Source organism: Quercus robur, chromosome 4, assembly GCF_932294415.1.
Source record: "Quercus robur chromosome 4, dhQueRobu3.1, whole genome shotgun sequence".
In the NCBI taxonomy this organism is placed as follows: domain Eukaryota; kingdom Viridiplantae; phylum Streptophyta; class Magnoliopsida; order Fagales; family Fagaceae; genus Quercus; species Quercus robur.
This window is the reverse complement of record NC_065537.1, coordinates 17,211,213-17,230,641: the sequence shown is the minus strand read 5'-3', so window position 1 is coordinate 17,230,641 and position 19,429 is coordinate 17,211,213.

Here is a 19,429-nt window from a genome sequence, read left to right as displayed (position 1 = left end):
TCAGAGAAAATTAGTAAAATTACTTCCCGGTATCCTAGAAAAAAGCCACTATAGCACGTACTCGGATTCAAAGAGAATCAAACTTTGCAAGTCTTAAAGGTTAGAATGACCATTTAAGATTGTAATTTTTGAGCTTGCTTGAACCTTGTATCACGTCTTAGTGAGTGTACTGTAATCATAATAAAGAAAATTCAATAAAATACTTTCCACTGATTTAAGGATCCCTAACCGTTACTTTGTGCTTTTACTATTTTGTTCTCTGCATTTACTTTGCTGTTTTGATTTGTTGTTCAATACAAATATCATTGTTTGTCAGTTTGTATGTATTGTAGGAAGCATGCCCTGTACACCACTTGATTCTTAAACAGCCATTTAGCTGCAGTGAATCAAAGTCCGGCCCACCAAACTACAACTATTCGGCCCGAGATCCTTGGGCCTGAGTGTTACGGAAAAGGCACTCTCACACTGATGAAAGCTAAAATCCAGGTACTCAAAAATCTACTACATCCAGATCATTGGAGCTACTACATCTGGATCTCATGGGTCCAACCAGAATCGAGTCTCTTGGTGGAAAGAGATACATCATGGTTGTGGTAGACGACTTCACTAGGTACACTTGGGTCATACTCCTACGATCCAAGTCTGATGCTCCTGAGCACATTGAAGCCTTGTGCACAAGATTGCAGAATGAGAAGAGCTTGAAAATTGATCGAATTCGAAGTGATCATGGTAAAGAATTCGAGAACTCATATATGGAATCCTTTTGCACGAGATCAGGTATATCTCAAGAATTTTCTGCTCATATTACTACTCAGTAGAATGGTGTAGTAGAAAGAAAGAACAGGGTTATTCAAGAGATGGCTAGAACCATGTTGCACAATAAGGATGTGGCTAGAAACTTGTGGGGAGAGGCCGTTAACACTACATGTCATACGATTAATAGGGTGTATTTTAGACCCAATACCAAGAAGACTCCATATAAGTTATAGAAGGGATGAAAGCCAAATGTGAAGTATTTCGGAATTTTTGGAAGTACTTGTTTCATTCTCAAGATAGAGAGAATGTGGAAAAATTTGACTCCCGAAGCGATGAAAGAATATTTTTGGGACACTACTCTACAAGCAAGGCTTATCGGGTATACAACAAAAGAACCATGAAGGTAATGGAAACAGTGAATGTTGTTAATGATGAATCCTCAAAGTCTGGTTTTGAGAAATTTAGTAAGGAAATCCCTAAAGAGATTCTTCCTTCCGAGCCCAAGGAAGTTCAAGAAATTGTTGAACAAGAGCCCACATCTTCAAGTACTCCCGGTACTCCAAGTGTTGTAGAAGATTCAGCAGACATATCCACTTCACCTGATTCTAAATCCCATGAAAAGAAAGGACCAACCTCCAAGATCAAATTGAATCATCCTCTTGAAATTATTGTGGGAAACATGAATGAACTTACGCTAAGGAAGCGTACAGTTGATAAATGTGTTGCTAACTTTGTGTCTTATTCTTGTTACTTGTTATAGGTTGAAAGCTCTTCAGGAAGCTTTTCAGGATGAAAGCTGGGTTGATAAATGAACTTATACTAAGGAAGCTCTTCAGGATGAAAACTGGGTTGAAGCTATGCATGATGAACTACTTCAGTTTCAAAGGAATGATGTCTGGACTCTAGTACCTAGACCTGAGGGTGAGCACGTCATCAGCACAAAGTGGATATTCCGCAATAAGACTAATAAGGAGGGTAATGTGATTCGCAACAAGGCTCGTCTTGTAGCTCAAGGATATTCTCAAATGGAAGGAGTAGACTATGATGAGACATTTGCTCTAGTATCCCGTATTGAATCCATCAGAATTCTCCTAGCCCTAGCATGTCAGTTGAAATTCAAGCTTTACCAAATGAATGTAAAGACTACATTCTTGAATGGGTTCCTTAAAAAGATGTCTATGTGGCTCAACCAAAAGGATTCATTGATCCACACTTTCCGGATCATGTGTAGTACCTCAATAAGGCACTTTATGGTTTAAAGCAAGCCCCTAGAGCTTGATATGATTGGCTCACACAATACTTAGAGTCACATGGGTTCATAAAAGGAAAAGCTTATCAAACTCTTTTCATTAAAAGGGAAGACGGCAAGTTGATAGTTGCTCAAGTCTAAGTTGATAGTTGCTCAAGTCTATGTTGATGAAATCATCTTTAGGTCAACTAAGGATGAACTTGCTCATAGTTTCTCAAAACTCATGCAGGCCAAGTTCGAGATGAGCATGATTGGAGAGCTGATTAATTTCCTTGGCTTGCAAATTCGTCAACAAGATTCAGGTATATTCCTATCTCAATCTAAATATGCAAGAAATCTTGTGAAAAAGTTTGGTTTGAAATCTGCTAGTTCTGTTAGAACCCCTATGAGCTCAAATGTTAAACTCACTGTTGACTTGTTAGGTAAAAGTGTAGATTCATCTCTTTATAGAAGCATGATAGGTAGTCTTCTTTACCTTACTGCTAGTAGACTTGACATTAGTTATAGTGTGGGAGTGTGTGCTAGATATTAGGCAAATCCCAAAGAGTCTCGCATGATTGCTTTGAAAAGAATCATAAAGTATGTCAAAACCACTACTGACTTTGGTAAATGGTACAGAAAGGACACAAATGATGTCTTAACTGGGTATTCTGATGCAGATTGGGCTTGGAATGCTAATGATAGAAAGAGTACATTGGGGGTTTGTTTCTATATGGGTAATAATTTTGTCTCCTAGATGAGCAAAAAGCAGAATTTCATCTCTTTATCCACTACGGAAGCTGAGTACATCGCTGTCGGTAGCTATTGCACCCAACTTCTATGGATACAAAAACTCCTCCATGATTATGGTATTTGTCAAAAGCAACTTACCATCTACTGCAACAATACTAGTGCCATCAACATCTCTAAGAATCCAGTTCAACATTCTCTAACTAAACACATAGAGATTCAACATCACTTCATTCGGGAGCTTGTCGAAGATGGTACTCTTACTCTTAAGTTCATTCACACTAATGATCAGAAGGTTGATTTGTTTACCAAACCTCTTGATAGCAAATAGTTTGAATTCTGTCGCCAAAACATTGGTGTCATCTCCATGGATTAATCTTGTCAGACCATGTGCCTAACCGATCCATCCAACAACCAATTGGTGAAGGATGAGGGGGCACAAATCTTTTATAGCATTCGATCACAGACCAAGCCCATTGGTATTGGAGCGAATTGTGAAACCCCTCAAAATCCCTCCCTCACAATGCAGCTCCAATGACTCGAACCTATAACCAGGCTCTGATACCACTTGTCTGACCGTGTGCCTTACCGATCCATCCAACGACCAATTGGTGAAGGATGAGGAGGCATAAATCTTTTATAGCATTTAATCGTAGAGCAAGCCCATTGGTATTAAAGTGAATTGTGAAATCCCTCACAATTGATGGCACTAACTATGTATAATGGAAAGTACATATGAAAGCTTTCTTGTAGTCAATACTTGAAAAGGTGTGGCAAGCTATGGAGATAGGCTAGCTGAACCAAGCCTACAGAAGCGCTGGCCAACTGAGATGATGCTAAGATCAAGGCAGCAAACTTTAATAGCAGGGCATTGAATGCGTTATTCAGTGCAGTCATGAATAAGGAATTCTAGAAGATTTCCTCTACTAAAATTTCTAAGGAAGCATGGACCATTCTCCAGACAACCTATGAAGGAACCAAGGCTGTCAAAGATTTAAAGCTTTAGAGGCTTACTACAAGCTTTGAAGAGATTAAGATGGAGGAGGATAAGTCATTCGATGAGTTCTATGCCAAGCTCAAGGACATAGTGAACTCAGCTTTTGATCTTGGGGAAACCATTCTCGAACCCAAGATTGTCAAAAAGGTGCTTAGATCTCTACCTGAGAGATTTCATGCCAAGATCACTACAATTGAGGAATCGAAGGATATTGACAAAATTTCTTTGACAGAGCTAGTTAGCAATCTATAGACCTATGAGTTGGGTTTGACAAGGATTGGGAAATCAAGCAATAGCAATAGCATGGCATTGAAGGCCAAAAGCAGTGACACTGATGAGTCTTCAAACGATGAAGATTCTAAGATGAAATCCTATATCACTCGGCAATTCAAAAAGTTTATGAAGAATGCCAATGCTAAAAGATTTGACAAAGACTGCAAGCAGTCCAACGGAAAGAAGGATACTAGGGATGGCAGTCAGTACACTATTCCCTCAGGACCAAAATGCTTTGGATGTCAAGGCTTTGGACACATGAAACAAGAGTGCCCTACATATCTCAAGACCATTGGGAAAAGCAAGGCACTTGCTGCTACCTTGAGCGACACCGAGCCTGAAGATGATTCTGACAATGAGAATGATGGAATCCTAAATGCCTTCACTACCACTGTAAATCCTACTGAAGGGATTGTTGAAGATGTGGATGAAAAAGAGGAATTGGTGGAGTCTAAGTTTGAAAAGATGGATGAGTAAGATGACATTCACACAGCCTATGCAAAGTTATACAAGGCCTCGAAAAAGTATGAGAAATTGTATAGGTTGGCCACCAAGAAACTTAGTGAAGTGGAGCTTGAACGAGAAGAAATTTCCACAAAGTTTGATGAAGCCAATCAGACCATTGGAGCACTGAGATTTGAGAATAATTTCTTAGCTAAGAAGACCAAGAAGCTTGAGGCAGAACTATTCCATGTCAAAGCCCAGTTGGGAAAGACTTCAAGTGCAAAGCTCGATGAGATGCTTAGTCTTCAAAAATCTGCTTCCGATTGAACCGGTTTAGGGTATGATTTCTCTTCTCCTAGTATTGCTATTTATAGTACTACTATTTTTGTTCCTCCTACTAATAATGTTGAAACTGAGAACAATGATGTTAAAAATGAATTAGTTAGTGAGAACATAGACAATGGTAAATCTATCTTAGGAGCATCCCTTAAGCTTGATAAGAAAGATTAAGAACCCTAGGACTAAGAAGGGAAATACTCAAAAGCCCAAACAAAAAAAAAACAAAAAAAAAAAGCATTTTTGTCATCACTGTGGAGCAGCTGGACATACTCAACCTAATTGCTATAAGTGATTAACCACTCAACAGAGCAACAACATGATCTCATTAGGAAACTAGAATCAGTTTCCATCCTCCTTTGCTCCTCTTGGAGATCTTCTCAAAGCCCTCATATTCCTTTCGAACTTGAACGGTTTCAATTCTTCCCCCTCACCGCCGGATCAAGGGTTTGCTAAATGGAAGGTTCTTCCAAGGTTTGGAAGGAAAAAGGCTCCAAGTGATTCTGTCACTTTTTCTCTCTCTCTCTCTCCTTCTTCTCCTTCTTCCTCATACATTTGCATCTATTTTTATGCATTGTTTTATTTAACATGTTTTTGTGTGTTTATTTTTCAGTTTTACTTTATTTTGCTTTTCATAAAAATAAAAATAAAAAATTGAAAAATTAGAAAAATACAAAAAACAATGTGTTTTTGTGTACATTGGTACTTGTGTACCTTGGATGGCCATTGAAACAAAGTTTTCTAAACTTTGTACCTTTTGTAGTTAGATGAGCATCTCTATGCACAACTAAGCAAGTGAGCTTTGCGGCTCGTGTTTGTGATGAGTAAGGTTAAGTAATCTCTTGTACTTAACACTTGTATCACTCTTTTTGACGGGAATGACTAGAAAATCCTAAGAGAAAGGCATAAATAACCATCTCACCACTGTTGCACGCCAATCATGAAATGACATTTGTATGCTTCGGCATAGCAAAAGTGGAATGTCAAATGCTTAACATCATTAGGTATTTCTTTTCTATCTCTTATATGTCCATGCATGGTTTGCTTAAAAGAAAAAGATGCAAAGAAAAATAAAAAGCAAAAAGAATCAAAATGCTTTATATATAATTGCAAGCATGTATTCTAGGAGATGTGAGAGTTATAGGATGTACCTCGAAGGTGATAGTTCCCATCAAACAGTTATGATTGTGTGTGAATTAAAGTGATTTTCTCATATCTCAAATCGTCATAACATGAAGACACATATGCAATCTTGCAATGTTTTTCACACATAACACGTAATATTCTTTGCTACTTTTAATACATATGCAGGTACAATGTGATTTGGCCATTACAAGGAATACTTGTGTTAATGTATGCTCACTAAACTGTTTTAACTTGTTTTTGAAACATAAAATTGGTTAGACTTGTTTAGTGTGTATGTGTGTTTTGGATCTATGTGCTTGACATTTTTTCTTGTTGAGAGATAATTTTGAGAGATTAAAATGTTATTTGGATCTTTGGTTGTTAGCATGCTTGATTGCATTCATATCTGTGTTTTTCTCTTCTTGAAAAACTGTTTTTAAGCAATCTCGACAGCTTCTGGACACCTCTCAACAGTTAGGCTTTCTATCGAGCCACTTCAGCTGCTTTTTATCGCATTCTCAATAGGTTCTCAATAGTTGCTTGATCCATCGAGAAACTTTCTGGATGCTCGATAGATTCTCGATAGCTTCTCGATCCATCGAGATCCTTTTACTGTGACACCTCTCAACAGATCCTAGACAGCTCTTCGACAGATTTTTCATGCATTTTAAATCTCGACACCTCTCAATCTGTCGAGTTTTATGGTTTTTCTATATAATAGATCTGCGCAATTTTTCTTCATTTCCCATCGATCTCTCTCGATAATTTTCATCTTCTCATCTTCCCAAACCTCTCTCTCACACTCCAAACCTCAAACCTAAGTGTTCTTCAGTCTTAAAGAGTATTTTCTGCTTCTGGTATGTCTCTTTCTCATTCTTTCATCATGCATTTCAATGTTTTGACCTAACTTTTGGGTTTTTGATGAAAATTTGGGGTTTTTCAAAATTGTTGGGTTTTTCACAAAATTGTTGGGTTGGTTTTTGTGAAAATGTTTTTAAATCATCATGCATTGTATCACATTTGCATTTTAACTATATTTTCATGCATTTTAGATGTGTGATTGCTATGATAATTTGTTGTCTGTTGGTAGGTTTCGATTGGGCTGAGCCCATGATGTATTTTAGTTTGCATGTCACATGTTCATGCATTTTTCATGTATACGTACCTTTAATTCTTTATATTCTTATATATTGTCTTGTTGGTGCTTTTCTGATTGGCTCTCTCTCTCACTCTCTTTTTCTTGCGTTAGTCTGCTCAATGGCACCCAAATGCAAATCCACTCTGTCCCAGAACCCTCTTCGTTCTGGGGCATCCATTTCCTCTTCTAACCCTACACCTTCTCACGTACAGTTCCGTAATGATAAAGCCCAAAACGACTTTTTAGAGAACTTTTCTCAACAAGGCATTCATTTGGAACACCAAGTCATCCTATCGGATTTCTCTAATATTGACCTTCCCACTGTCATCTATAGTCGGGGTTGGAGGTCACTGTGTGACATCCCGATCACTTGTCCCTCCGTGATCATACAGGAGTTTTACTCCAATATGCACAGATTCAATACTTTTGTACCTCATTTCTTCTCTCGCATTCGAGGTACGCGCATCATAGTTACTCCGGATATTGTATACGAGGTACTACATGTTCCTAGGGTAGCGTATCCTAACTACCCTAGCTACGATCATCTAAGGACTGTGTCCAAAGACGAACTCTCGTCTCTCTTTTATGAGACACCTTCATCTTGGGGTGACCATCAAAACACCTCTTACTTGAGCTTTGCAAAAGGTTTGAGATTCCTTAACATGGTGATGACATTCATTCTTCATCCTTTGTCTCACTATAACTCTATTACAAAGCCTCATGCTCTATTTTTGTTATCACTCTTAGAGGATATTTCTATTGACTTCCCTTCTCACTTCATTCTATCCCTTATAGATGTCTATAGGGATGCAGTGACCCGTGATAAGCTCATTTTTCCTTCAGCTATCACACGGATCCTTTGCCATTTTTCTGTATCCATTCCCGAGTCTCCTCATTTCACATTTATGAGTGCCATAGATGCTGCTACCGTTCAACGGAGTGAGGCACAGCGTAAACTGAGGCGGCCCCAGACAAAGACGGCAACTCCTCTAGCTTCTACCGCTCCATCCACCTTCACTCCTTCGTCTTCTGTGGGTGCAGTGACTCTTGAGGCCATCATGGCACTGCTTGTGCGCATGGATGCTCACCTTGACACACTCAGTGATGAATTGTGTCAGGTGAACGCCCATGTTAGTCGTATCACACGACGACATGCTGTCATGGGTGGTTTCACTGTTGCTTCTTCTCCATCTCCACCAACTTCCGAGGATGAGAGTGATGATGGCTCCAGTGGTGATGATGCTGATAAGGATGATGGTGCTAGCTCACCCAGTGATGATGAGATGTCTATTTGATGTACTTACCCTTTGTCACTCATGACAAAAAGGGGGGAATAGTTTTGATATGAGAGTAGTCATATACATAGGGGGAAAGTTAGCATAGGAGATTTTTTGTGATAGGGGGAGTGTTTATACCTTGAGGGATATAGTGAGGTTTTTATGTATTTTTTTCTTTCTTTCTTTTATATTTACCTCATGTATATTGGTCTTCTGACCATTTGACATACACTGTACTTATATTTGGTTTATATCTACTAATGCATGTTATTCACCTATCTTTATATGTGTTATTTCTTTTCTCTCTTTATGCACATGATTCTTATATATTGTATGTAATCTATTATTTTCTGTTTCACGCTAAGATGTTGTGATGAGTTTTGTTTAAAGTGTTTCAAAAATACAGGTTGTCAAAGTCTTCTTGCCATAAACTTTCTTCTTGCAAAGTTTTTCAAGAGTTTGTGTTAGGATAGATTTTATTGTATTCAACAAGTGAGTATGAGTTGAGTGATTTATGACTTCTCTCATATGTTCATTTGTTTGTTGTGGTTTTGTCGCAGATTTCCAAAGGGGGAGATTGTTAGGACATATGTGACTTAATGTTAGTAACATATGTCATATTTGAATTGGCTAATCCTTTGACAAAACACACTTTACTTGTAATTGGGTAGATCTAGGATGTGTTTAATGCTTTAAGGAACAAGGTTTCAAGTTCAAGTATTAGAGACATGCAAATCTATCCAAAAAACAAGTGAAGAAGTGCCGGATTTTAAAGCTCGACAGCTAGTTTCTATTAAGGTTTAAAAAGTTGTTCTAGCCTGATGCTTGACAGCTTCTCGATAGATAAGCTATCTATCGAGGTTTATAAAGTTCAGTTTTTCAAAGCTGATTTCAATCCAATCCGTAGGTATATGTTTGGGCTTTCTTTTCTCACAACCCTAAACATATATAAGGATTATTTTAAGGGCCGTCAAAGGTTGCACAAGTGTGAAGCAAAGTTGTGTTCATGCAAATTGTGACCAGAGATAGAATTTTCCCTAGTTCATCTTTCTCTTGAAGAAGTAGCTATGTTTGTACACCGTAGGGTTTTGTAACTAAGGAGCTTCGTGATCTTCGTTGTGTTGATGAACTGAAGAACTTTATAGCCAACATCTTTCTCAAGTTGGTGAGTAAGCCGCGTACTGGGATCTGCGCATCGATTGGTTAATCACATACTGGAAGCCATGCATTGAAAAGGAGAGATTGTCACTACAGAACAAGTCCAATTGGGTATTGGGGTAAAGGTTCAATTGTAGGTTGGTATATGATACTGGGATTCCTTTACTTGTAACTGCTTGTTATGATAATGGTGAATTCTCGGGAGTGGTGACCATGAAATCTTCTAGTGGGATTTTTGCCGTATAGGTTGTCCCCATTCGTAAACAAATCACCATGTCAATTTAATTTCCACTGCATTTAGTTAATTGGTGATTTGTTTGTGCTACCACGTGTATTACATGCTAATTGAATTAATTAATTAACTTGGCTAATTAATTTGTTAATTCATCATAATGGATCAATACATTCTTGGCCTATCAAAAAAATATTTAGGCATTTTTGGAGCACTTTTCTGGGCAAACTCTCTCTCTATTTTCCTCTCTAAATTCTCTCCCAAACACATCCAAAAACATGTAATTTCTATCTTTTCTCAACAATCAAGAGGTAGTGTTCTTGCACTATTTTTCCTATCCTTGGTCTTAAGACCTTGGATTTGAGGTTTTAACGGTGTATATGTAACTTTTTAGCTACTATCTACACCCTTTGCTTTTTTTTGTTTTATAATATGCTTTATTACTTTCCATAGTATATCTCTTGCTTTGTCTTAGTTCCTAGCTTGTTTTTTAGCTTTCCTAGCATGTCTTCTTCCTTTCTAGCATGTTTTATTACTCTGATGATGTGGGCTTGGCATTCTTGGGTTAGGATATGTCTAAATACCTTGTTTGTGCTTAGATCTACATGTTTAGGTGCTTTTTACCATGTTTATGCTTAGATCTACTTGTTTCCATGCTTTTTGTCATGTTTGTGCTTAGATCTACATGTCTATTTGCTTTTTGCCATGTTTGTGCTTAGATGTACATGTCTATGTACTTTTTGGCATGTTTATGCTTTGATGTACATGTCTATGTACTTTTTTCCATGTTTGTACTTAGATCTACATGTCTATGTGCTTTTTGTTTTCCATGTGCTCCTTGCCATGTTTGTGAATAGATCTACATATTGGATGCTATGTCTTGTGCTTTTATAGCCTTTTTGTCTCTTTTTATGCCTTTTTCTTGTGTTTTGGCCCTTAGGTAAAGTGTAGATCTAGATCTTGTGGTCTAGGCCTATATCCGTGCACCTAGGCCTACATCAAAGGGTTTGGATCATTTCCTTTATGCATGTGTATGTTTGCTTGCTTCTATGCTTTACATCCATGTTTGTTTGGCTAGATCTAGGTTCTTGCCATGCTTTGTGCCCTTCGTGGGCTTGTGTTTGTTGGTCTTTGGGGGTCACTTGCTTGTGTGGTTACATCCATCCCTCTTATGGCTTGTTTAGGTGTAACCATTTGCGAGAACACATCCCCGTGATGTTGGTTTGCTTGATGCATACCTTTCTCCACTTTGTGCGATGATATGCTTGCCTTGCTTGCTTTGTGCTGTATGGCTCTCTTTGTCTCTTTACATCTTTGCACGCTTGCCCATATTTTCATGCATGCATCTTTGTTTGTACTTGTTTGTGTCATCAAGCTTAGCTCCTGCAATCTCATGCAGGTTCACACCCATCCTTAACACACAAGACCCTAAGTCCCTTTTGATAGACTCTGCTTGATGGTACATGCATCATCTGTACTCCAATCTATGGGAACTATAAACACCCGATCCAAATCTACATTTGTCCTCCTATTACACCCCATTTTGTTTGATAACATGCTTATTTGCCTCTTTGTGTGCTTAACATGCTCATTTGCCACCGTTTGGCTCTCTTTGATAGTTCATCCCTTTGCAAGCTTTCTTTCTAGTTGTTTCATTGCTTGTCTGCTAGCTTGTTTCCTTTGTCATTGCATGTACATGCTTAAAGCAAGGGCACAACTTCCTAAGCCTGAGCAAAAAGGGCAAAGATGCAAGTGAGAAGATGCAAGCCCAAAAAGGGCAATGTTCAATAGATTAGGAGGCCTAGCCTCCCTAAGTGGTTTTCTCTCTTTCTCTTAGCCTTCTCTCTAGAACCATGTAAACCCAATGATTGGTGGCAACTTCACTTACCTTTGGTAATTCAATTAAAATTGACTCATTTCTAGTCACACACCAGAGGTACCCTTCATCCTCTCTTCATAGCACCCAGGCTCTCAAGCTCACACATACGCACGCGTTCCAAGAAAGGGGTAGGCATAAGCGTCACCGAGATGGGTGGTCGACCGCAGCGAGGCATCGACAAAGACGAAGGGGTTGGATAAGAAGCAAACATTACATGCATTTCCTCTTTCACTAATGAGAGGAGCATCAAGATGGTACTATAGCTTGGATCCAAGCAAAACCAATGTCTGAAATGAACTAGTGGAATTATTTGTAGATCAATTCATTTTCAATACTATGATTGATGTAACTCTGAGAGACCTAAAGACCACTAAGCAAGGAGTTGGGTAGACTTTCTTTGAATACATGACAAGGTGGAAGGGGAAAGCTTCCAAAATGGTTAATAGGCCAATAAGAAGGAACAAATCAACATGATTATCAAGAACTTACTTCCAACATACAATAGTTGGCTTTTGTCATCGCCTATTAGTTCTTTTGGGGAATTATGTGATTGTGGAACTAGGATCAAGGATGCCATCAAAAATGAACAAATAGAGAAAGGGAAAAGCAAGCCTTCAATCAAGAAGACATATGGGGGAGGAGCATCCACTACTAAAGCACCTCACCCCGTGAATGTGAGTGCCATTCACAAGCATCCACTACTTAAGCACATGTATAAGTTTGGGGTTTTCTAATGGCCTCTCACAAGCATCGCAACACACTCCTACAAGATTTGAATGGGAAAGAAGTGCCTATAGAGACTACACCTCAAGATGTTCGATCTCTCATGAGGGTTGAAGCCCCATCTCACCCTTTCCTTACCTTTTCTAATGAAGAACTTCCTCCAGAATGAGCTACTCATACTAGACCTTGGCAAATCACTATTGAATGCATGGGCACCAAGGTTCCAATGGTGCTTATCGACAATGGATCCGCTTTGAATGTGTGCCCATTTAGGACCACTCTTAAGGTCGGCTTAGATTTAGAGACAATCATCCCTTCTCCTTTGACTGTTAGAGCACATAACGATACCTCAAGAATGGTTATGGGAACTTTCAAAGCTCCCTGCAAAATTGGTATGTTGGACACGACTGTGGAATTTCATGTGATGGCCATCACCCTTAACTACAACCTACTTTTGGGAAGGGCATGGCTTCATCCCACTAAAGCAATTCCTTTTATTTTGCACCAAAAGATAAGGATTCCATGGAAGGGAGGAATTGCTATGGTACTTGGAGATGGTGAGATCCTAGCTCCCGTTTGTGGACTTGAATGAGAGGATAATGAGCTTTAGATGAGTGGATTTGAATTTGTGAACATGGTTGATTATGGATTGAAGAATGAGAAATATATTATGGATTTTCTCCCTTATTGTAGACATGAGGTGATTGCAATGATGAAAAAGATGTGGTACATGCCTGGTATGGGTCTTGGGAAAGAAGGAGGAGGAGTAGTTGAATTCCCCGATTTCAAGACTCAACTTACTAGGAAAGTTTTGAGATTCTTTGAAGGCTACCACGGAATCAAGAAGAACCTTGGTACTCTCAATGGAAACTTCGTGAAAGAAGGAGGTGACTCCCCTTTTGTGGCTTTCTTGAGCTTTGGGTAGAAAGAAGGAAAAGTGCATCCCAGTTGGGAAATCTTCCTTAAGGAGAAACTCCCTTTCAAGTAAAAGCCTGCTATTGTGATTAAGGATGTTCAAGAAAAGGTCGATTAGATGGACTACATGGATACTGAAGCAATGGAAGCAATGCTAAAGTTGAGGGGGACGTGCTCGTCATCACCGCTGAAGAGCCAAATGATATTGCCGCATTTATCATGCTTGTTGATAGGCCCCATAGCAATTAGACTTAAGTTGGGTTTTCTAATAACATGGGGGAGAGGGGCACCTTGTAATGCAAGTTTTGATGTACTTTTCAACACTTTTAATAAGACGAATTCTAATTTGGCTTATTTTGATGTGTCCCATAATATTGAAATTCTACACTTAAATGATTCCAATGAATTTGAAAATGAAATTAATAAACAATTGGAAAATAAAATTGAACCTATGGAACCAACTTTTAAAACTATTAATTTGGGCAATGATGAGAACCCACTTTTAATTAAAATTGGCTCCACTATAAGTAAACAAGAAATAAAAGATCTCAAAGAACTTCTCACTGAATTCCAAGAAGTGTTTGCATGGTCTTATGAAGATATGTCTGGCATTGATCCTGAGATAGCACAATATCACATTAATACTCATTCTCACATGGTACTTGTCAAGCTGAAATTAAGGTGCATGAGAACTGAATGGCTCCTTAAAATCAAAGAAGAGGTCAAAAAGTAGTTAAAAGTAGGGTTTATCAAACCCATACACCAAGTCGAATGGATAGCTAATGTTGTGCCTGTACCTAAGAAGGATGGAAAGATAAGGATATGTGTGGACTTCAGAGACCTAAACAAGGCTTGTCCTAAGGAGATCTCCCTTTACCTCGTATAGATGTCTTGGTAGATAGCACTACTGGTAGTGCTTTGATGTCTTTCATGGATTATTATTTGGGATACAACCAAATCAAGATGGCTCCTAAGGACATGACCAAGACCATTTTCATTACCAAATGGGGAATCTTTTGTTACACAATGATGCCCTTTGGGCATAAGAATGCAGATCCAACCTACTAAAGGATGGTCACAGCCCTGTTACATGACATGATGCACAATGAGGTAGAGGTATATGTTGATAATATGATTATAAAGTCCAAAGATAGAGGGGGTCACATAACCAATTTGAGGAAATTCTTCGAAAGGATCAAAGAGTACAAGCTAAGATTGAACCCATAAAAATGCACCTTTAGAGTAACTACTGAAAAATTACTAGGCTTCTTAGTAAGTGATAGGGGGATAGAAGTTGACCTGTCAAAGATCAAGGCCATATTGGACATGCCTCCACCTAAGAATGAAAAGGAGATAAGAGGATTCTTAGGCTGACTGCAATACATTAGCCGATTCATCACCAAACTCACTTCCACTTATGAGCCCATATTCAAACTTCTGAGGAAGAATGAACCCCATATGTCGAATGATGAATGTTAGAAAGCCATCAAGGTCAGTAAGGAATACCTTCTCCACCCACTTGTCTTGGTACCTCTAGAATCTGGAAAACCCTTACTCCTCTATCTCGCAATAATAGAAGATGTGGTAGGAAGCATGTTAGCACAAGAAGATTATCATAAGAATGAGAGAGCCTTGTATTATTTGAGTAAGAGATGCCATGACTATGAAACTAGATACACACCCATAGAGAAATCTTGCTTTGCTCTTGTATGGGCTATATAGAAACTGAGACATATCATCCTACCATTCCAAGTATGGATAGTCGCTAGAATGGACCTTTTGAAGTACTTATTTGAGAAGTTTGCCTTAAGCGAAAGGTTGTCAAGATGGTTGATCTTATTGGCTGAATTTGATCTAAAGTATGTGGCTAGAAAAACCATCAAAGGAAGCATCGAGTCAGATTTTTTATGCTAAGAACCTCTTAAAAGGAGAAAGTGGAAGAGAGGATTTCCCAGGTGAGGACATTTTGGACATAGAACTAGGGGCATGTAAGATGTATTTTGATGGAGTGAGGAATCAATATGGAAATGGGATAAGAGTACTTTTGATCATCCCTGATGGATCTCATGTACCTTTGGCCGTCAAGTTGAATTTCAAAGTAACCAATAACATGGCAAAATATGAGGCTTGTATCATCGAAATTGAAGCCCTATGAAAGCTAGGGGCAAAGGAAGCCGAAGTATTTGGTGATTTGACCTTCGTCATAGCACAAAGATAATAAGGGCAACGGTGAAGCCCAACCAAAGGTACACATTTTTCCTTGAAACCACAGCTAGTCATGGCCTCGATACACCACCATTCTACCACCCATTGGATGTCCACAAAAATGAGATGCTTCAAAAGTTCAGTAAGCTTTGTAAGATCCATCTCTTTGTCCTTGACCTTGCAATCATGATAATGCTTCAGTTGGTACCAGTTAGATGGAACGAAGGGAGGATGAATCAGTTTAAGTTTCTTATACAACCATATTTGAGGAAGAGAAAAATAGAGCATGAGAATTGAGTGGAAAAAGGAGAGATAAAAAGAAAAAAAAAAAAAAAGAGGGAAATATACAAAGATGATATAAGGAACCTCAATGGGTTGAAAACTGAAAGGAAATCCATGCAAAATTAGAGGAATCTCTCTAGGTTGAGGAAATCTAGGCAAAAATTAGGGATCATACCTGAAGAAGAAGAGGACTCCCTACAAAGAATGTTGCTTCCGCCCTATGAACAACATCCAAACCATTGAGGGTTTCAGCCAAGATAATGGCTATTGGGCACCCACTCCTTAGATTCTTAACCACATGAAGAATTCTAGGATCCACACGAGGTGTTTCATGCACCAAGAAGAACCTTGCAAGAAAGCAAAGGCAAAAAGCATTGAGATGATGAGAATGCTTCACCCCAGTCAATGGGACATCTTTCTTAGAGAAGTACTTGAAACCATGGAGACATTCAACTTGTCGGACTTACACCATCTCTTGGCCATAGCTAGATGAACTCCTAAAAGTTGTTAAGCCTACTATTACTCCTCCTCTCTCTCTTCGTGCTATGATGGAGATGTTTATGACGACTCAAGCAACACTTGGACAGCTTTTGGTTAAGCTTGTTACTGAGGTTGCTGCTTTAAGAACGGATTTTTCTTAGTATAGGAGTGCTTTTCCACCTCCTCCACCTTTTGATCCTTGATGATTGCCTTTGGCAATATGTAACAAAAAAGGGGAGTAGATAGTGAGAGCTTTTGTACTTAGGGGAGAGCAGATTTTTGGTAGCTTTTGTAGCTAGGGGGAGAATAGATTATATTTTTTATGAATATTTGTTTTTATCTATTGTTCTTTTGTTCTTATTTCACAAAAATGATATGTTTTGTTGATACATTGATTATATTGATGGTATTGATTATGTTTTTCATTTGATATTTGATTCTGTTTTATGTTTGTGAATTCAAGTTCAGTTTTTAGATTTTGATTTACACAGTATTTTCCACACAAGTGTTTTATGGATTGTTTTCAGTTTTTCAAAAATTTATAGGTTCTTTTCTTCATCAACTACTGCCTATTCTAGCAACTTATAGATAGTAGATTGTGATAGAATTGTGGTAGGGAAATATCTTGTAATTGTATTAGTTCTTGAATTGAGCAATTCATGTTTATGTGTGTTTTGTCACAGATTGCCAAAGGGGGGGATTGTTAGGTTCTAAATATTTAGGATTAAATGTTTAGTTTCCAAATATATGTATGTAGGCAAACCAAAACTAAAACATGTCTAGATTAGGTGTTAGACATTGCTCAAGTTTGTTCAAGTCAAGTTTCAACTGTCAAGCTGCAGAAAGAAGAAGCAAGCTACTATGAAGCTTGACTGCTCAAAAGATAGGTTCAACCTGTCAAAAATCGTATTCTGCAGAATTTTAAATCAAGCACAGGCCTGCAAAAACATTTAGGGTTTCAGTCCAACACTACTAGGTATAAAAGGAAAACCCTAATCAAGTTTTAGAAGCTCGTGGAAATCTTTTGAGTTACTCCTATGAGATCTGTGAGGTTTCTGTAACCTTCTAACTCTACAAGTGTCTACAAGAACGAGATCTACAATCAAGAACTAGTGAAAACAAGTTGTTACATAAAGATCTACTACTGATGGTGATATGAAATCTTTGAGTGGGATCTCAAAGTAACAAATGTGGGAGTTTATGTTCAACAAATTCAAGATAGAAGAGTTTTTGGAATCGAAGCTACATGTAGTCGTGTTAGTAAGTTCTTCAAGAAGTAACTTTAGATTTTTCAACTTTCATTCTATCATAGTAGATTTGTTTACTTTGAGGATAGCTAGGTTAAATCCTCCTCAAGTTTTTTACCTTGAAACTGTTGGTTTCATTGGTTTTCCTAGGTCATCATATTGCTGTCTTCTTTACTTTTTCGCACTAAGTAATATGATTGCATGAGTTTAACCTAAATCTGAATAATTAATCTAAGTAACTACTTGGCTAATTCATTAGGTTAAACTACTCTGGTTTAAAAGGGGTCTAAATAGAACAAAGAGAATGAGTATTCTGATAACTGCGATAATCGTCGGTCTTATGTTGACAACTGCGATAATCGTCCTTTGTCAATTCTACTCTGGCACCATACTTTTTTGGGATGCACAATATGGGTGGGAAACACAATTCCATAGAAATAAAGTAGAAAACTTTTGAGGGATTGATGCAAAGTTTTATCACTTCTGCTCTTCTTTTCCTAATCTTTTTAAAGGCACACTTCTTTCCTAATTTTAGTTTCTAAAATTTTGCAACCATATGATTCTACTTGGGTGTTACACTTCGAAGATTATTCTAAGGTTGGCATTTTGTTGGGGATGATAGTCAATGTTGTTCAAAACTTGTTGATGAATTTATAGTTTAACATAATACAATCGTTCACCTGTACGGCTAAACTTGTTGACAATGGTTGTTCAAGATTTCAAAGTTTGAGATTTTGTTTTGAATGACAATTAGTGTTGTTAGTAAAATAAGTTGGTAAAAAATAAGCTATCCAAACGCAACCTAGATTGGTATGATCTGTACTGCATAGTTGTCTTGAATTTTCAGTGAGCTGTCATGAACAATTGTAACTTTCAGTATCAAACAAAAAATTATATGTTCTAGGGTTGGCATTGTTGTACGATGAAAAGAAAAAAAAAAAAAAGCACTAAGAATATTCTGGAATTTTGGTAGCATTAAGTATGTGGTGTGTGTTGTCTGGTCATATCTTCCGTAGACATTCCCAATCCTTTTATACTAGAGAGCTTGCATTGAGTATGTGGTGTGTGTTGTCTGGTCATATCATTTAGCACATATAGGGTACACTATTGGTGGAAGAATTAGATCACTACTTTTAGAGATGTGAGAGTTTGAATAATAGTGAAAACTCATCCATAAAGTATTTTGTCATTTCAATTAGAAAATAGTGTAGCCAGCACATCATGGATTCCCTAGGCAATTGTCCCTTCTAAGTGGTAGTGTAGTCTAGGTAAAAGTGTGCATTTTCACCTTTGTTAATCTTCACTTCTCTTATATATTTTTATATGAATTCCTCTTGCAAAGTGCAATTGACTCAAAGACGAGCAAAACTAGAGGCAAAAGAAAAAAGGAATTATGTTTTTTTGTTTTTAATTTAAGTGGGGCCACTTTTATATGATTTAATTGATGTTATCATATTGAGTCTTACATGAAGGTTTCTTTCTTGAGTATTTTGTTGATTTACTTTTATTCATGTATGAGTTTTACAATAACACCAGGATAAAACTACCTACCAATCATCTCCCAGCCCTTGCAAAAGTAGGAACTTTGTGCACTAGGTATGACCGTTTCTTATGGGGCCTGGAAGAAAATTTTCAAATTGTTTCAAGTCATTTCTTCCTGAATGGTAAATTATCAAGGTTAGCTGAACTATAGATACAATTGATGCAATCGTGTAAGGCCCCAATACAAAAAAAAAAAATGAATCCTTTTATTGGTCAATAGAATGGATTAAAAATGCCCTGTTGTATCCTAAAATACAAAAGATTAAAACGGAAAAAACAAAAATTGTCAAAAAAATTGGCTAACAAAATTAAATTATAGGAGACAAATTTATTACCTCATTCTTGAAATATGCTAAAATCAAATTAATACTAGAAAAATTCATTAATAATACAACTAAAATGTCTTGAAATATGCTAAAATAGAGACTATAAATTTCCAAAA